We start from the raw sequence: 15,791 nt of genomic DNA on the forward strand, positions 1-15,791 counted from the left end.
AAAAGGAGAACTTTCTATCTCTTATTCCCACGGCGGAAGGGTCTGCTAAAATGGGGCATTAACAGTAGGCCTTTGTTGTGGAATTATTAAAAAAATTCCCATATGAAAATGCTGGCGCAGAGTTCACAGTTTGTTGGACTAACAAGGAGTACTAGTGAGAGAGACATGAATATGATCCAACAAAGGCAGGGGAATGCTATAAAAGGTCTGGGAGGGTTTTCTCAGCCCATCCCTCGCACAGGCCCTGATGTGAGGGGTAATCTCACAAGGAGGAATAATTTTATGAAGATGCTGAAGCAGGACTTTGCCGACCGTATCAATGTCCTCCATGATTACTCTGTGCCTTATAATTTCTGGGTATTCAAGCTAGACACCTGGCATGAACTGACTCTCTACTAGTGTTGAGCCACCCCTGTAGTGTTCGAGTTCGGTTCGGTTCGTCGAACACCCGTGTGTTCGCCGAACTGTTCGTCGAACTGTTCGTCGAACATCTTCGAACACCGTTAAAACCAATGGCAGGCAAACAATAACACATAGAAACACATAGAAAACACCTTCAAAGGTGTCCAAAAGCTGACAAACTGCTCAGAAGACACAACTAACACATGGAAAAGTGACAAGTACATATAGTCATGCGAAAAGAAAAGAGGTGGAGGAGTAAAAGGAGGGGGAGACACAGATATAGGCATGTCATGCCCTTCTAAAATCCAAAAAGTGAGAAGCCGAGACGGCCAGTCCGCTCCTGCCCGTGCCACCTCCGTGTCGCCGGGTTTGTGCCAGAGCCGCGGTGAACCCTGACGGCCAGCCCCCCTCTCCCAATACTGGTGCCTGTCCGCTGGTGGGTCGAGAGAGCCCCCCTGTGGTGGAGGCAGCTCTAAGCTTTTTAATTTAAATTGTCCCTCTAATTTGAATGAATACACTTTAAATCCATTTACAAGGATCTATTGGAGGGCAAGTCTCATGCCAGCAGCCGCGTAATTCCAGCTCCAGTAGCGTCCACTAAAGCTGCTGCAGTTAAAAAGCTTTTATAAGGATCGAGCTCGGCTGTCCACCGCAAGGCATCCTAGTGCCAGTCCCAGCCCCTATGCCTTGGGGTGCCTACTGATGCTCTTCACTAAGTATCCCGTGGTCCCGAAGCATTTCCTTTGAAAAAATTAAGTGTCCAAACTACAGGTGGTGTAGCTTGCTTAACAGCCGGGATAATCCGCTGACTAGCAGACACTGCTACTAGGCACAAAGTATTTCCTGGGCTAGATGCAGTTAAAAATTTGTAAGTAGATACTCTCGTTGGATGCTGAGAAAGCATTCCATAGAGTCTCCTGGCACACCATATATGATTCTCTTAAAAAGCTTGGGGTAGGGGTCTAGGGGACCCTTTTATAGCCAAAATCACGGCCCTGTATCACAATACGTCACCTAGGCTGAAGATAAATGGAACTGTAGCACCGAGGGCTCGGTTGCTACAGACGTATTGCACCTCACCCAGAGGTGTGATATCTCACTCTCAGATAAGGATGGAGTGTGGATCAGGACCCGACACCTGCATGCATTACACCACATTGCCGTGGGGCAGGGCGACCAATATGCCCCTGAGATGGGCACGACAGTCCCTGTCCCTGGCTGGAGTGGGGGGAGGGAACACTGAGGAAGGGGAACCCTGCAGTGCAGGAGCAGGGAGGAAGCAGTTCCTGGGTGCATTGAGAAGGGAGTATAAAAGGTGGGCACCATCTTAGTTCAGTGCAGAGAAGTCTGAGCAGAAGTGGCAGGGAGCAGGGGCTCTGCATGAGCTCTGCTCCGGAGGCGGGCCTAGTAATAGAGGCCCAGGCCTGCAAGAGGGAGAAGGAAGGAAGAGGAGCGGAGAAGGCTCCAGGAACGAGGAATGAAGGGATCCCAGGGGTGCGGACGGGCGAGTCGCCACCGCACGCCCGAATCCACCTGCGTGGAGGGGTCAGGCCAAAGGGGGAGACCGGTCCCCGAACTAGTGGAGGCAGGAAACGACCCTCAGCTAGAAACCGGAGGCTCTGACATTTTATGTGGCGCAGCCCCTTGCTCCACCCGCTAGGAAGGCACCACATAGGGTCAGGGAAACTGGCGCCAAGTTTACCAAGAGGAGGCCCGAGGCAGCCGGACAGAAGTGTTGGTAAGAAAGGCCAGACAAAGGACACACAAAGGGGGTCCTGTGAAGCGCTCCAATGTTATCTGGGAGTTGTCTGAGCCCCTCACCTGGTGAGCACAGTACGACGTGGGCAGCCGTTACCTGCAGACGTGGTCTGGATAATAAGAACTGTGAGTAAAGGCCCTGAACTGCATCACTGACTCTGTGTCGTTACTGCTGCTGCCCTGCACCATCACCCCCATCCTCCGCATACACTGCCCTGAGGCTATACTCCTCCCGTGGGGAGTTATGCTACGCTCTGCTGCACCCACAACACCAGCCTTAGCGGTCTGCCCTGTAGCGGCGGTTCACTCTGACCGCAATCCACGGGTGGCGTAGTCGGACATTTAAACATCAAAACCACATAAATAGTTCCGCCACTGGTTTGACCGCCCTGAGCCACGGAACCGGATCGCCGCCACGAAGACTACAACCACCAGCATCCACCAAAAAGGGTCCGGCTCCGGGTGTCCCAAGGCCCAGGGGGTGCGTCAGAACATTTTCATCACCTTTCACAATCACCAATGGGACAAGGCAGGGATGTCCTCTGTCCCCTCTCTTATACATCCTAGTGACGGAGCACCTGCTCTCATCAATTCGCCATAACCCCAATATTAGGTGGATTGAGGTGGGAGGCACCGAGTACAAGTGCTCTCTATTTGCTGATGATGTCCTAGTATATATCACTCAATCACATATATCCATCCCTGCTGTTATGGCTGAAATAGATCACTTTGTTACATGGTAAAATTTTAAAATCAATGCAGCGAAGTCTGAGGCCCTCGATGTCTCCCTCCCTAAATCCATATAGGATTCCATCCAGTCCAACTTTCCCTTTGCCTGGCCCTCACAGGGTATCAAATACTTAGGAATTCCTATTCATAGAGACCTCTCCCATCTATGTTATCTTAATTTTGGGCCCTTTATTGAACAATTCCATACAGACCACGGTTGGCAAGTTAGAACTGTAAGATTCACTACGTGAACCACTGGTGTTTTGTGGAAAAGCACATGTACACCGCGTTCCAAATTATTATGCAAAAAGTGTTTAGGAGTGATAAGGGAAGAATTTGTTTGTTTGTCAGTTAAACTCATTGATGATGATGTGTGTCAGGGCTCTTTATATCACTGTAAGCAATTGCAGACACCTGTGCTAATTAGTTTGGCAGGTGTGTCCAATGAAAGGCAAGACTACTTAAGAAGGCTCTCTCACATTATTAAGCAGCCTACATTTTCTGCCAAAATGGGAAAGAAAAAGGATGTGTCGGCTGCTGAGAAGCAACAAATTGTGGAGTGTTTAGGTCAAGGCATGACTACAATCAACATTGTGCGATGATCAGGATGAAGTGTCTTGGCAATCAAGAAGTATGTAGCTGATTCACAGTACACACGTGTGCGTGCTGATAAGGGCAAATTGAGGACTCTTTCCTACAGGCAATTACGTCAGGTTGAAAGAGCAGCGGCAAAAAAGCCTTGTCATAGCAGCAGACAAGTTTTTGAAGCTGCTTGTGCCTCCAACGTCCCCCGAACAACAAGATGCAGGGTCCATCAGAGGTTTGCAGCTGTGCATACGCCATCCTGTCGACCTCCTCTATCCACTTCACACAAGCAGAAACGGCTCCAGTGGGCCAAACATTACATGAAGACTGATTTCAAAACTGTTTTGTTCACGGATGAGTGCCGTGCAGCGCTCGATGGTCCAGATGAATGGAGTGGAGGATGGCTGGTTGATGGACACCCCACGCAAACACGGCTACAGCGCCAACAAGGAGGAGGTGGAGTAATGTTTTGGGCTGGAATCATGGGGAGAGAGATTGTCGGCCCCTTTAGGATCCCTGAAGGCGCTAAAGATGAACTCCATAATGTATGTGGATTTTCTCAAACAGCACTTCCTGCCATGGTTCAAGAAGAAGAACCGTGTATTTCACAGCAAGATCATTTTTCTGCATGATAATGCACCATCTCATGCTGCACATAAAACATCTGCATCTCTGGCTGATATGGGCATAAAAGGGGACAAACTTATGGTGTGACCCCCATGCTCCCCTGACCTCTACCCCATTCAGAACCTTTGGAGCATCATTAAAAGGAGTGTCTATGATGGCGGGAGGCAGTTCACATCTAAGCAACAGCTCTGGGAGGGTATTCTGTCCTCATGCAAAACAATTGAAGCAGAAACCATCCAAAACCTGACAAATTCAATGGACGAGAGAGTTCAGAAGCTCCTTTCGAACAAGGGGTCCTATGTGAAAATGTAACATCACCTAGAATAAAGTTTTGAGTTGAAAACTGTTTGATTTCAGTTTCTAACAACCTGCTAATGCTTATAATTTCAAAAATGACCATTTTTTTGGTCTTTATTAAAATGAAAAGGTTGATCGAAAAGTTTGGGGGATCTAAGAGTGTGGCAACCCAGTAGTCATGATTACTTTGAATTCTGACAATATGAGGGTCATGCTGCAGGTAGTGCAGCAAGAAGGCACTTATGTGTCTTGCGCATCTCGGAGCCCCAAAATTATTTTCCGGGCTAGATGCAGCTAAAAATTATTTTTAATTTTAAATCTGGTGAAGCTTATTATAGATGGCCTAATAGGATCAGTGCTGCACACTGCTACAAAGCCCAAATTATTTTCCAGTCAAGATACAGATAAACATGATTAGTAATTTGAAAGCTTAAAACGGTTGGTAGGGTGATTTTAACCAATCATCAAGCTTTTACTCTCCCCAGGATGACACAGGGGTAGAAAAGTCGTTTCGGATCCATGATTTGTTCATCTTTATGAACGTGAGTCTGTCTACATTATCAGTGGAGAGCCGCGTGCGCTTATCTGTCAGCACACCACCAGCAGCGCTGAGCACACGTTCAGACAGAACGCTGGCTGCGGGGCATGACAAGATCTCCAAGGCGTAAGTGGCTAGCTCCGGCCATTTATCCAGATTGGAAGCCCAAAAAGAGCAAGGGTCCAGTGACACAGTCGTGCCTTCAATGTTTACTTGGAGATACTCCTGTACCATCGTCTCTAGGCGTTGACTATGTGTCAGACTTCTTGTCTCCTGTGGCCTTGCAAAGGATGGGCTAAAAAAGTGGTGAAATGATTCCGCAAAATTGATGTTACCAGCAGATACTGTGGTTCTGTTACGGTTTGAGTGCTGAACACTTGACGGTCCCACGGTTGGCAAGTTGGAACTGTGAGATTCACTACGTGCACCACTGGTATTTTGTGGAAAAGCACATGTAAGATTCTGCAACAGTCTCTGCTGATACTCCTGCATGCGTGCATCCCTTTCTATGGCAGGAATAATTTCTGCAAATTTACTTTTGTACCGGGGATCTAACAGTGTGGCAACCCAGTAGTCAGGATTATTTCTAATTCTCACAATTCGAGGGTCATGTTGCAGGTAGTGCAGCAAGAAGGCACTCATGTGTGTTGCGCATCCAGGAGCACCAAGTCCCTGTTGTGTTGGTGGCGAGGTAACAATCATGCTTCCTTCCTCTGTCCTCTCCCCCCAACCTCGCACAACAGAAATGTGATCAAGGTCTCCCTCATCTGATGAGTCTTCCATCAGTTCGTCCTCCACTTCTTCCTGGGCTCCTGCACCTTCCTCACTAGTTTGGCTGCTACCATGCGCCCTGGTAAAATCATCTCCCCCACCCTCACATGCCTGCCGCCCTGGTGCTGCCGACCGTCTGGACCTTGCAGGTGTTAGCCCTTCCGCATACAACTCCTCCTCCTCTACTTCCTCCACCTCCTCTTGTGCCACCACCTGACTCCGAATTCTGTTTAACATGTGCTCCAGCATGTAAATCACCGGAATAGTCATGCTGATAATGGCATCGTCAGCACTAAACATCTTCGTCGCCATTTCAAAACTGTGCAGAAGGGTGCATAGGTCCCTGATCTGAGACCACTCCTCCAGCGTGATTTGCCCCACCTCTGAATCTCGTTGGCCCAGGCTATACGTCAGAACGTATTGCACCAGGGCTTGTCGGTGCTGCCACAGTCGCTGCAACATGTGCAGAGTTGAATTCCACCGGGTAGGCACATCGCATTTTAGCCGGTGAAGTGGCAGGCCCAACGACTTCTGTAGAGATGTAAGTCGCTGAGCTGCGGGATGCGAACGGCGGAAGTGAGCACACAGCGACCGTGCCCTCTGCAGAAGGCCATCTAGTCTGGGATAGTGGGCTAAAAATTGCTGGACAACCAGGTTCAACACGTGAGCCATACAAGGCACGTGTGTGACATTGCCCCGGCGAAGGGCCGCACCCAGGTTTGCAGCATTGTCGCACACGGCCTTCCCTTGTCTCAGGTCCAGTGGAGACAACCATTCATGAAATTGGTTCTCCAGAGCTGACCACAACTCCTCAGCTGTGTGACTCACATTTCCCAGACATTTCAATGTAAAAACCGCCTGATGACGTTGAGCCCTACTGCCAGCATAGTAAGGAGGTGTGCAGGATCCCTTCTGCGCAGTTAGAAAGCTTGTGGCATGACCAGACAGGCTTTGGGTGCAGGTGGAAGACCGAGAGGAGGTTGAGGAGGCAGAAGCAGTGGAGGAAAAATGACATAAAGAGGATTGACGCACAACTCGTGGGGACGGCAAGACTTGGACAGCAGCCCCTTGTCCTGCTGTCACCATAGTTACCCAGTGCCCAGTCAGCGACATGTAACGCCCCTGTCCATGCCTACTCGTCCAAGTGTCTGTGGTGAAATGCACCCTGTCACACACAGAGTTTCTCAAAGAAGCGGTGATGTTGTGTGCGACATGCTGGTGGAGCGCAGGCACACCTTTCTTTGAGAAGTAGTGCCGACTGGGCATCTGGTACTGGGGCACTGCGACGGACATAAGGTCTCGAAAATCCTCTGTGTCCACCAGGCGGAAAGGCAGCATTTCTGTAGCCAAGAGCTTGCAGATGGTGAAATTCAACCTCTTAGCTTTCTCATGGCTAGGAGGAAATGGTCTTTTACTTGTCCACATATGAGGGACCGAGGGCTGGCTATTGTGCTTAGACGGGGTTGATAAGGGTGTCCCCGGCAAACTGCCGGTCTGTGAGGAAGATGCAGGCGGACATGTTAGGTTGCCTTGATCCAAAGGTGGTGCTATCGATGTCGGACAGCGCTCAACACCAGCTGGTGTTACCACCTCCAAAGAAAATGATGACCTGCCAATCACGCTGGCTGTTGCGGGTAAAGAGGTGGCAGGTCTGCGCCCCAAAACAGGTGTGACTGCTGTCCCCCCAGTCACAGAGGATGAAGAGGCCGCGGATGCACAAGATATGGCAGACGGTGGTTGGCCCGGCCGGCTAGACCGCATTGTAGCACACTGAGCTTCCCACTGCAACTTATGCTTCATGTCCATGTGCCGGTTCATGCATGAAGTACTCAAACTATGTATTTTTTGGCCTCTACTTAGCTTTTGCTGACAAATGTTACAGATAACACGAGTTGGGTCATCTTTATCGATCTGAAAAAATGCCCAGGCTATGCAAGGCTTAGCACCCATGCGACCTGAAGAGCCACCACGACTTGTGGTGAGAGGCAGAGTTGTGTTTGAGGATGCAGTTGTTGACGTGCTTCCAGTACTACGTCTCTGTCCAGGAAGGCGCAACCTGACCTCGTCGTCACTAGCATCTTCCTCCACCTCCTCTGCTGACCTCATCTCTTGGCTGACTGTGGGTTGACAGTAAGTGGGATCTCCGACCTCATCATCATCACCCTGTGCGTTATCACACCCGTCGTCCTCAGAGCCAACCTGTTCCTGCCCTGACAAAAAACTAAAGTTGTCGCTCCAATCAGGTATTTGAGTCTTATCATCGTCTTCCTCATTGTCTCCACCAACAGGAGTTACAGTTTGGGAATGAGGGTCTACATTATGGTCAGAACCTTCTGCGTCTGGTCCTGGATCCAACTCATAAAGATTCTGGGCATCAGTGCAGATCATTTCCTCGTCTGGATTCACAGAAGCGCTGGAGTCGACCTCTGATTCCCAGGCTATAGTATGAGTAAACAGCTCTGCAGACTCAACCATCTGTTCTACCACATACTCAGACGGGCAGCTGGAGATTTGGGAGCTGTGAGGAAGCAAGTGCGATTTGGGTGACACCTTTGAGGACTGGAGTATTTGTGATGTTGAAGTTGATGTGGAGGAGAGCCCACTTAAAGGAGCACTTGATATCCGTTGAAGCACCTGCTGTTTTTGTGCCTCATCTGGAATTTGTAGCGATTGGCGTGGCCGTAAGAAAGGGATCTTATCACATTGTCCGCTAAAAGAAGTAGACATTTTAGTTTGGCTGGAAGATGGTCTTTCTTCTGCACCTACCCCACGGACACAACCTTTTTTCCCCTTCCCAACACGCCTATTCCCCTTTCCACCAGCAGCAGGCCTTTTTCCACTCATTTTGGTGGTTAACTAATTCACAACTCTGGAGTTGTTTGCACAAAAAAACAATGGATGGTAACCGAGCAGAGCTGAGTGGCCAAACTGTGGTATTAGGCCAAAACTATTGGCTGGGTTAGATGCAGAAAAAAATTATTTTTAATTTGCAACCTGATGGAGGTCAGTATAGATGGACTAATAGACCAAGTCCCACACACTGCTAGAAGCCCAAATATTTTTTCAGAGCTAGATGCAGAAAAAAATTATTTTTAATTTGCAACCTGATGGAGGTCAGTATAGATGGACTAATAGACCAAGTCCCACACACTGCTAGAAGCCCAAATATTTTTTCAGAGCTAGATGCAGAAAAAAATTATTTTTAATTTGCAACCTGATGGAGGTCAGTATAGATGGACTAATAGACCAAGTCCCACACACTGCTAGAAGCCCAAATATTTTTTCAGAGCTAGATGCAGAAAAAAATTATTTTTAATTTGCAACCTGATGGAGGTCAGTATAGATGGACTAATAGACCAAGTCCCACACACCGCTAGAAGCCCAAATATTTTTTCAGAGCTAGATGCAGAAAATTTTTTTTTCAATTTGCAACCTGATGGAGGTCAGTATAGATGGACTAATAGACCAAGTCCCACACACCGCTAGAAGCCCAAATATTTTTTCAGAGCTAGATGCAGAAAATTTTTTTATTCAATTTGCAACCTGATGGAGGTCAGTATAGATGGACTAATAGACCAAGTCCCAGACACTGCTAGAAGCCCAAATATTTTTTCAGAGCTAGATGCAGAAAAAAAATATTTTTAATTTGCAACCTGATGGAGGTCAGTATAGATGGACTAATAGACCAAGTCCCACACACTGCTAGAAGCCCAAATATTTTTTCAGAGCTAGATGCAGAAAAAAATTATTTTTAATTTGCAACCTGATGGAGGTCAGTATAGATGGACTAATAGAACAAGTCCCACACGCTGCTAGAAGCCCAAATATTTTTTCAGAGATAAATGAAGAAAAAAATTATTTTTAATTTGCAACCTGATGGAGGTCAGTATAGATGGACTAATAGACCAAGTCCCACACACCGCTAGAAGCCCAAATATTTTTTCAGAGCTAGATGCAGAAAAAAATTATATTCAATTTGCAACCTGCTGGAGGTCAGTATAGAAGGACTAATAGAACAAGTCCCACACACTGCTAGAAGCCCAAATATTTTTTCAGAGCTAAATGAAGAAAAAAATTATTTTTAATTTGCAACCTGATGGAGGTCAGTATAGATGGACTAATAGACCAAGTCCCACACACTGCTAGAAGCCCAAATATTTTTTCAGAGCTAGATGCAGAAAAAAATTATATTCAGTTTGCAACCTGATGGAGGTCAGTATAGATGGACTAATAGAATGATGCTATGCCCAAAAGATTTTACTTCACTAGGTGCAGTAAAAAAATTGGTATTCTATACACAGGTGGTATATCTTGCAACACAGATAGGCTACTCCACTGACTAACACACTCTGCAATAGGCCAAAAAGGATTAGCTTTGCTAGATTCAGCCAAATGCTGTGAAAAAAACTTGCACAGCACTGGCACAGACCTGCCTGGCAAAAACTGATAGGAACTGATGTAACCTAGTCCTGAAAAGGACTCCAATTACAATTAGTCTTTACTCCCACAATCTATCTATTTAAGAGCACAGACCTGCCTGATAAAAGTCGTAGGAAATGCTGTAACCTAGTCCTTAAAAGGACTGCAATCACAACTATTCCCTACTCCCAAGCTATCTGTATATTTGTGCGAAAATTGGCTTGAAATTAACAAGGTATAGCGCACACAGCAACAGCGGTGCCGTCTAACACGCAGCTGCAGCAGTGAGAAAATGGTGGCGACGGGGAAAATGGCTTGGTCTTATAGGGCAAGGACATGTGACATACACTGCCAATCACACATGCCCTTGCTTGTGTGAAAAAATGCACTTCGCTCCGTGTGTGCGCTGCTGATAGGCTGACAGATTGCACCTCCCCACTGCAAATGCGGGAAAGAGAAAAAAAAATGGAGATCTTCATTGTTCCTGCAGAGATCCATCCCCTGCCCCTCCCCCCGCCCCGCTGTACACTCAAACTGCGTATTAACATTAATTTTCATCATTACTGAGAAAAAATCCAGTTATGATTTTGGTGCACGAACAGTTATCGAACATAACCTCGAACAGCCGAATTTTTCTCAAATTGTTCGTGTTCGCCGACCGGCTCGAACACCGCCCAAAACAGCTCGAATTTGAGATTGGCGAACAGTTCGAGTAGAACAACGCTCATCTCTACTCTCTACGCCTTGGAGGTCCTGCCTTTCCCTGTCGCTAGCGTTTTTAGTGCCGTTGGTGGAATTATAACTGATAGGCGCATCCGCCTGTCAACTGAAAATGCTGACAGGCTGACTCTTTTAAAAATGAACAAGGGTTGGATTGGGCCAGACTTCTCAACACCACCAAATGATAGCAGCGCAACATAAACTCAAATCCAGTGTCTTTTTTTTGGGAGGTCTATTCCCATGCACTTCCTCACACCCAGACATGGGTATACGCTTCCTGATTTTGCTGTTGTCCTTCTCCTTATCCTCATCCTCCACCACCATATCTAATATATCGCCATATCTACATTAGAGATGAGCGTTGTTCTACTCGAACTGTTCGCCAATCTCAAATTCGAGCTGTTTTGGGCGGTGTTCGAGCCGTTCGGCGAACACGAACAATTTGAGAAAAATTTGGCTGTTCGAGGTTATGTTCGATAACTGTTCGTGCACCAAAATCATAACTGGATTTTTTCTCAGTAATGATGAAAATTAATGTTTATACGCAGTTTGAGTGTACAGCGGGGTGGGGGGAGGGGCAGGGGATGGATCTCTGCAGGAACAATGAAGATCTCCATTTTTTTTTCTCTTTCCCGCATTAACAGTGGGGAGGTGCAATCTGTCAGCCTATCAGCAGCGCACACACGGAGCGAAGTGCTTTTTTTCACACAAGCAAGGGCATGTGTCATTGGCAGTGTATGTCACATGTCCTTGCCCTATAAGACCAAGCCATTTTCCCCGTCGCCACCATTTTCTCACTGCTGCAGCTGCGTGTTAGACGGCACCGCTGTTGCTGTGTGCGCTATACCTTGTTAATTTCAAGCCAATTTTCGCACAAATATACAGATAGCTTGGGAGTAGGGAATAGTTGTGATTGCAGTCCTTTTAAGGACTAGGTTACAGCATTTCCTACGACTTTTATCAGGGAGGTCTGTGCTCTTAAATAGATAGATTGTGGGAGTAAAGACTAATTGTAATTGGAGTCCTTTTCAGGACTAGGTTACATCAGTTCCTATCAGTTTTTGCCAGGCAGGTCTGTGCCAGTGCTGTGCAAGTTTTTTTCACAGCATTTGGCTGAATCTAGCAAAGCTAATCCTTTTTGGCCTATTGCAGAGTGTGTTAGTCAGTGGAGTAGCCTATCTGTGTTGCAAGATATACCACCTGTGTATAGAATACCAATTTTTTTACTGCACCTAGTGAAGTAAAATCTTTTGGGCATAGCATCATTCTATTAGTCCATCTATACTGACCTCCATCAGGTTGCAAACTGAATATAATTTTTTTCTGCATCTAGCTCTGAAAAAATATTTGGCCTTCTAGCAGTGTGTCGGACTTTCTCTATTAGTCCATCTATACTGACCTCCATCAGGTTGCAAATTAAAAATAATTTTTATCTGCATCTACAGTACCTCTGAAAAAATATTGGGCTTCTAGCTGTGTGTGGGACTTGTTGTATTAGTCCATCTATACTGACCTCCATCAGGTTGCAAACTGAATATACTTTTTTCTGCATCTACCTCTGAAAAAATATTGGGCTTCTAGCTGTGTGTGGGTCTTGTTCTATTAATCCATCTATACAGACCTCCATCAGGTTGCAAACTGAATATATTTTTTTCTGCATCTACCTCTGAAAAAATATTGGGCTTCTAGCTGTGTGTGGGTCTTGTTCTATTAATCCATCTATACAGACCTCCATCAGGTTGCAAACTGAATATAATTTTTTTCTGCATCTAGCTCTGAAAAAATATTTGGCCTTCTAGCAGTGTGTCGGACTTTCTCTATTAGTCCCTCTATACTGACCTCCATCAGGTTGGAAATTAAAAATAATTTTTATCTGCATCTACAGTACCTCTGAAAAAATATTTGGGCTTCTAGCTGTGTGTGGGACTTGTTGTATTAGTCCATCTATACTGACCTCCATCAGGTTGCAAACTGAATATATTTTTTTCTGCATCTACCTCTGAAAAAATATTGGGCTTCTAGCTGTGTGTGGGTCTTGTTCTATTAATCCATCTATACAGACCTCCATCAGGTTGAAAACTGAATATAATTTTTTTCTGCATCTAGCTCTGAAAAAATATTTGGCCTTCTAGCAGTGTGTCGGACTTTCTCTATTAGTCCATCTATACTGACCTCCATCAGGTTGCAAATTAAAAATAATTTTTATCTGCATCTACAGTACCTCTGAAAAAATATTTGGGCTTCTAGCTGTGTGTCGGACTTTCTCTATTAGTCCATCTATACTGACCTCCATCAGGTTGGAAATTAAAAATAATTTTTATCTGCATCTACAGTACCTCTGAAAAAATATTTGGGCTTCTAGCTGTGTGTGGGACTTGTTGTATTAGTCCATCTATACTGACGTCCATCAGGTTGCAAACTGAATATATTTTTTTCTGCATCTACCTCTGAAAAAATATTGGGCTTCTAGCTGTGTGTGGGTCTTGTTCTATTAATCCATCTATACAGACCTCCATCAGGTTGCAAACTGAATATATTTTTTTCTGCATCTACCTCTGAAAAAATATTGGGCTTCTAGCTGTGTGTGGGACTTGTTGTATTAGTCCATCTATACTGACCTCCATCAGGTTGCAAACTGAATATATTTTTTTCTGCATCTACCTCTGAAAAAATATTGGGCTTCTAGCTGTGTGTGGGTCTTGTTCTATTAATCCATCTATACAGACCTCCATCAGGTTGCAAACTGAATATAATTTTTTTCTGCATCTACCTCTGAAAAAAAATTGGGCTTCTAGCTGTGTGTGGGACTTGTTGTATTAGTCCATCTATACTGACCTCCATCAGGTTGCAAATTGAATATAATTTTTTTCTGCATCTAACCCAGCCAATAGTTTTGGCCTAATACCACAGTTTGGCCACTCAGTTCTGCTCGGTTACCATCCATTGTTTTTTTGTGCAAACAACTCCAGAGTTGTGAATTAGTTAACCACCAAAATGAGTGGAAAAGGCCTGCTGCTGGTGGAAAGGGGAATAGGCGTGTTGGGAAGGGGAAAAAAGGTTGTGTCCGTTGGGTAGGTGTTAAAGCAACAGTAACATCTGCAGAAGAAAGACCATCTTCCAGCCAAACTAAAATGTCTACTTCTTTTAGCGGACAATGTGATAAGATCCCTTTCTTACGGCCACGCCAATCGCTACAAATTCCAGATGAGGCACAAAAACAGCAGGTGCGTCAACGGATATCAAGTGCTCCTTTAAGTGGGCTCTCCTCCACATCAACTTCAACATCACAAATACTCCAGTCCTCAAAGGTGTCACCCCAATCGCACTTGCTTCCTCACAGCTCCCAAATCTCCAGCTGCCCGTCTGAGTATGAGGTAGAACAGATGGTTGAGTCTGCAGAGCTGTTTACTCATACTATAGCCTGGGAATCAGAGGTCGACTCCAGCGCTTCTGTGAATCCAGACGAGGAAATGATCTGCACTGATGCCCAGAATCTTTATGAGTCGGATCCAGGACCAGACGCAGAAGGTTCTGACCATAATGTAGACCCTCATTCCCAAATTGTAACTCCTGTTGGTGGAGACAATGAGGAAGACGATGATAAGACTCAAATACCTGATTGGAGCGACAACTTTAGTATTTTGTCAGGGCAGGAACAGGTTGGCTCTGAGGACGACGGGTGTGATAACGCACAGGGTGATGATGATGAGGTTGGAGATCCCACTTACTGTCAACCCACAGTCAGCCAAGAGATGAGGTCAGCAGAGGAGGTGGAGGAAGATGTAAGTGACGACGAGGTCAGGTTGCACCTTCCTGGACAGAGACGTAGTACTGGAAGCACGTCAACAACTGCATCCTCAAACACAACTCTGCCTCTCACCACAAGTCGTGGTGGCTCTTCAGGTCGCATGGGTGCTAAGCCTTGCATAGCCTGGGCATTTTTTCAGATCGATAAAGATGACCCAACCCGTGTTATCTGTAACATTTGTCAGCTAAGTAGAGTCCAAAAAATACACAGTTTGAGTACTTCATGCATGAACCGGCACATGGACATGAAGCATAAGTTGCAGTGGGAAGCTCAGTGTGCTACAATGCGGCCTAGCCGGCCGGGCCAACCACCGTTTGCCATATCTTGTGCATCCGCGGCCTCTTCATCCTCTGTGACTGGGGGGACAGCAGTCACACCTGTTTTGGGGCGCAGACCTGCCACCTCTTTACCCGCAACAGCCAGCATGATTGGCAGGTCATCATTTTCTTTGGAGGTGGGAACACCAGCTGGTGTTGAGCGCTGTCCGACATCGATAGCACCACCTTTGGATCAAGGCAACCTAACATGTCCGCCTGCATCTTCCTCACAGACCGGCAGTTCTCCGGGGACACCCTTATCAACCCCGTCTAAGCACAATAGCCAGCCCTCGGTCCCTCAGATGTGGACAAGTAAAAGACCATTTCCTCCGAGCCATGAGAAAGCTAAGAGGTTGAATTTCACTATCTGCAATCTCTTGGCTACAGAAATGCTGCCTTTCCGCCTGGTGGACACAGAGGATTTTTGAGACCTTATGTCCGTCGCAGTGCCCCAGTACCAGATGCCCAGTCGGCACTACTTCTCAAAGAAAGGTGTGCCTGCGCTCCACCAGCATGTCGCACACAACATCACCGCTTCTTTGAGAAACTCTGTGTGTGACAGGGTGCATTTCACCACAGACACTTGGACGAGTAGGCATGGACAGGGGCGTTACATGTCGCTGACTGGGCACTGGGTAACTATGGTGACAGCAGGACAAGGGGCTTCTGTCCAAGTCTTGCCGTCCCCACGAGTTGTGCGTCAATCCTCTTTATGTCAAAGTTCCTCCACTGCTTCTGCCTCCTCAACATCCTCTCGGTCTTCCACCTGCACCCAAAGCCTGTTTGGTCATGCCACAAGCTTTCTAACTGCACAGAAGGG

Source organism: Phyllobates terribilis, unplaced genomic scaffold (assembly GCF_046119375.1).
Source record: "Phyllobates terribilis strain yellow unplaced genomic scaffold, ASM4611937v1 Scaffold_1__5_contigs__length_1240528914, whole genome shotgun sequence".
NCBI lineage: Eukaryota > Metazoa > Chordata > Amphibia > Anura > Dendrobatidae > Phyllobates > Phyllobates terribilis.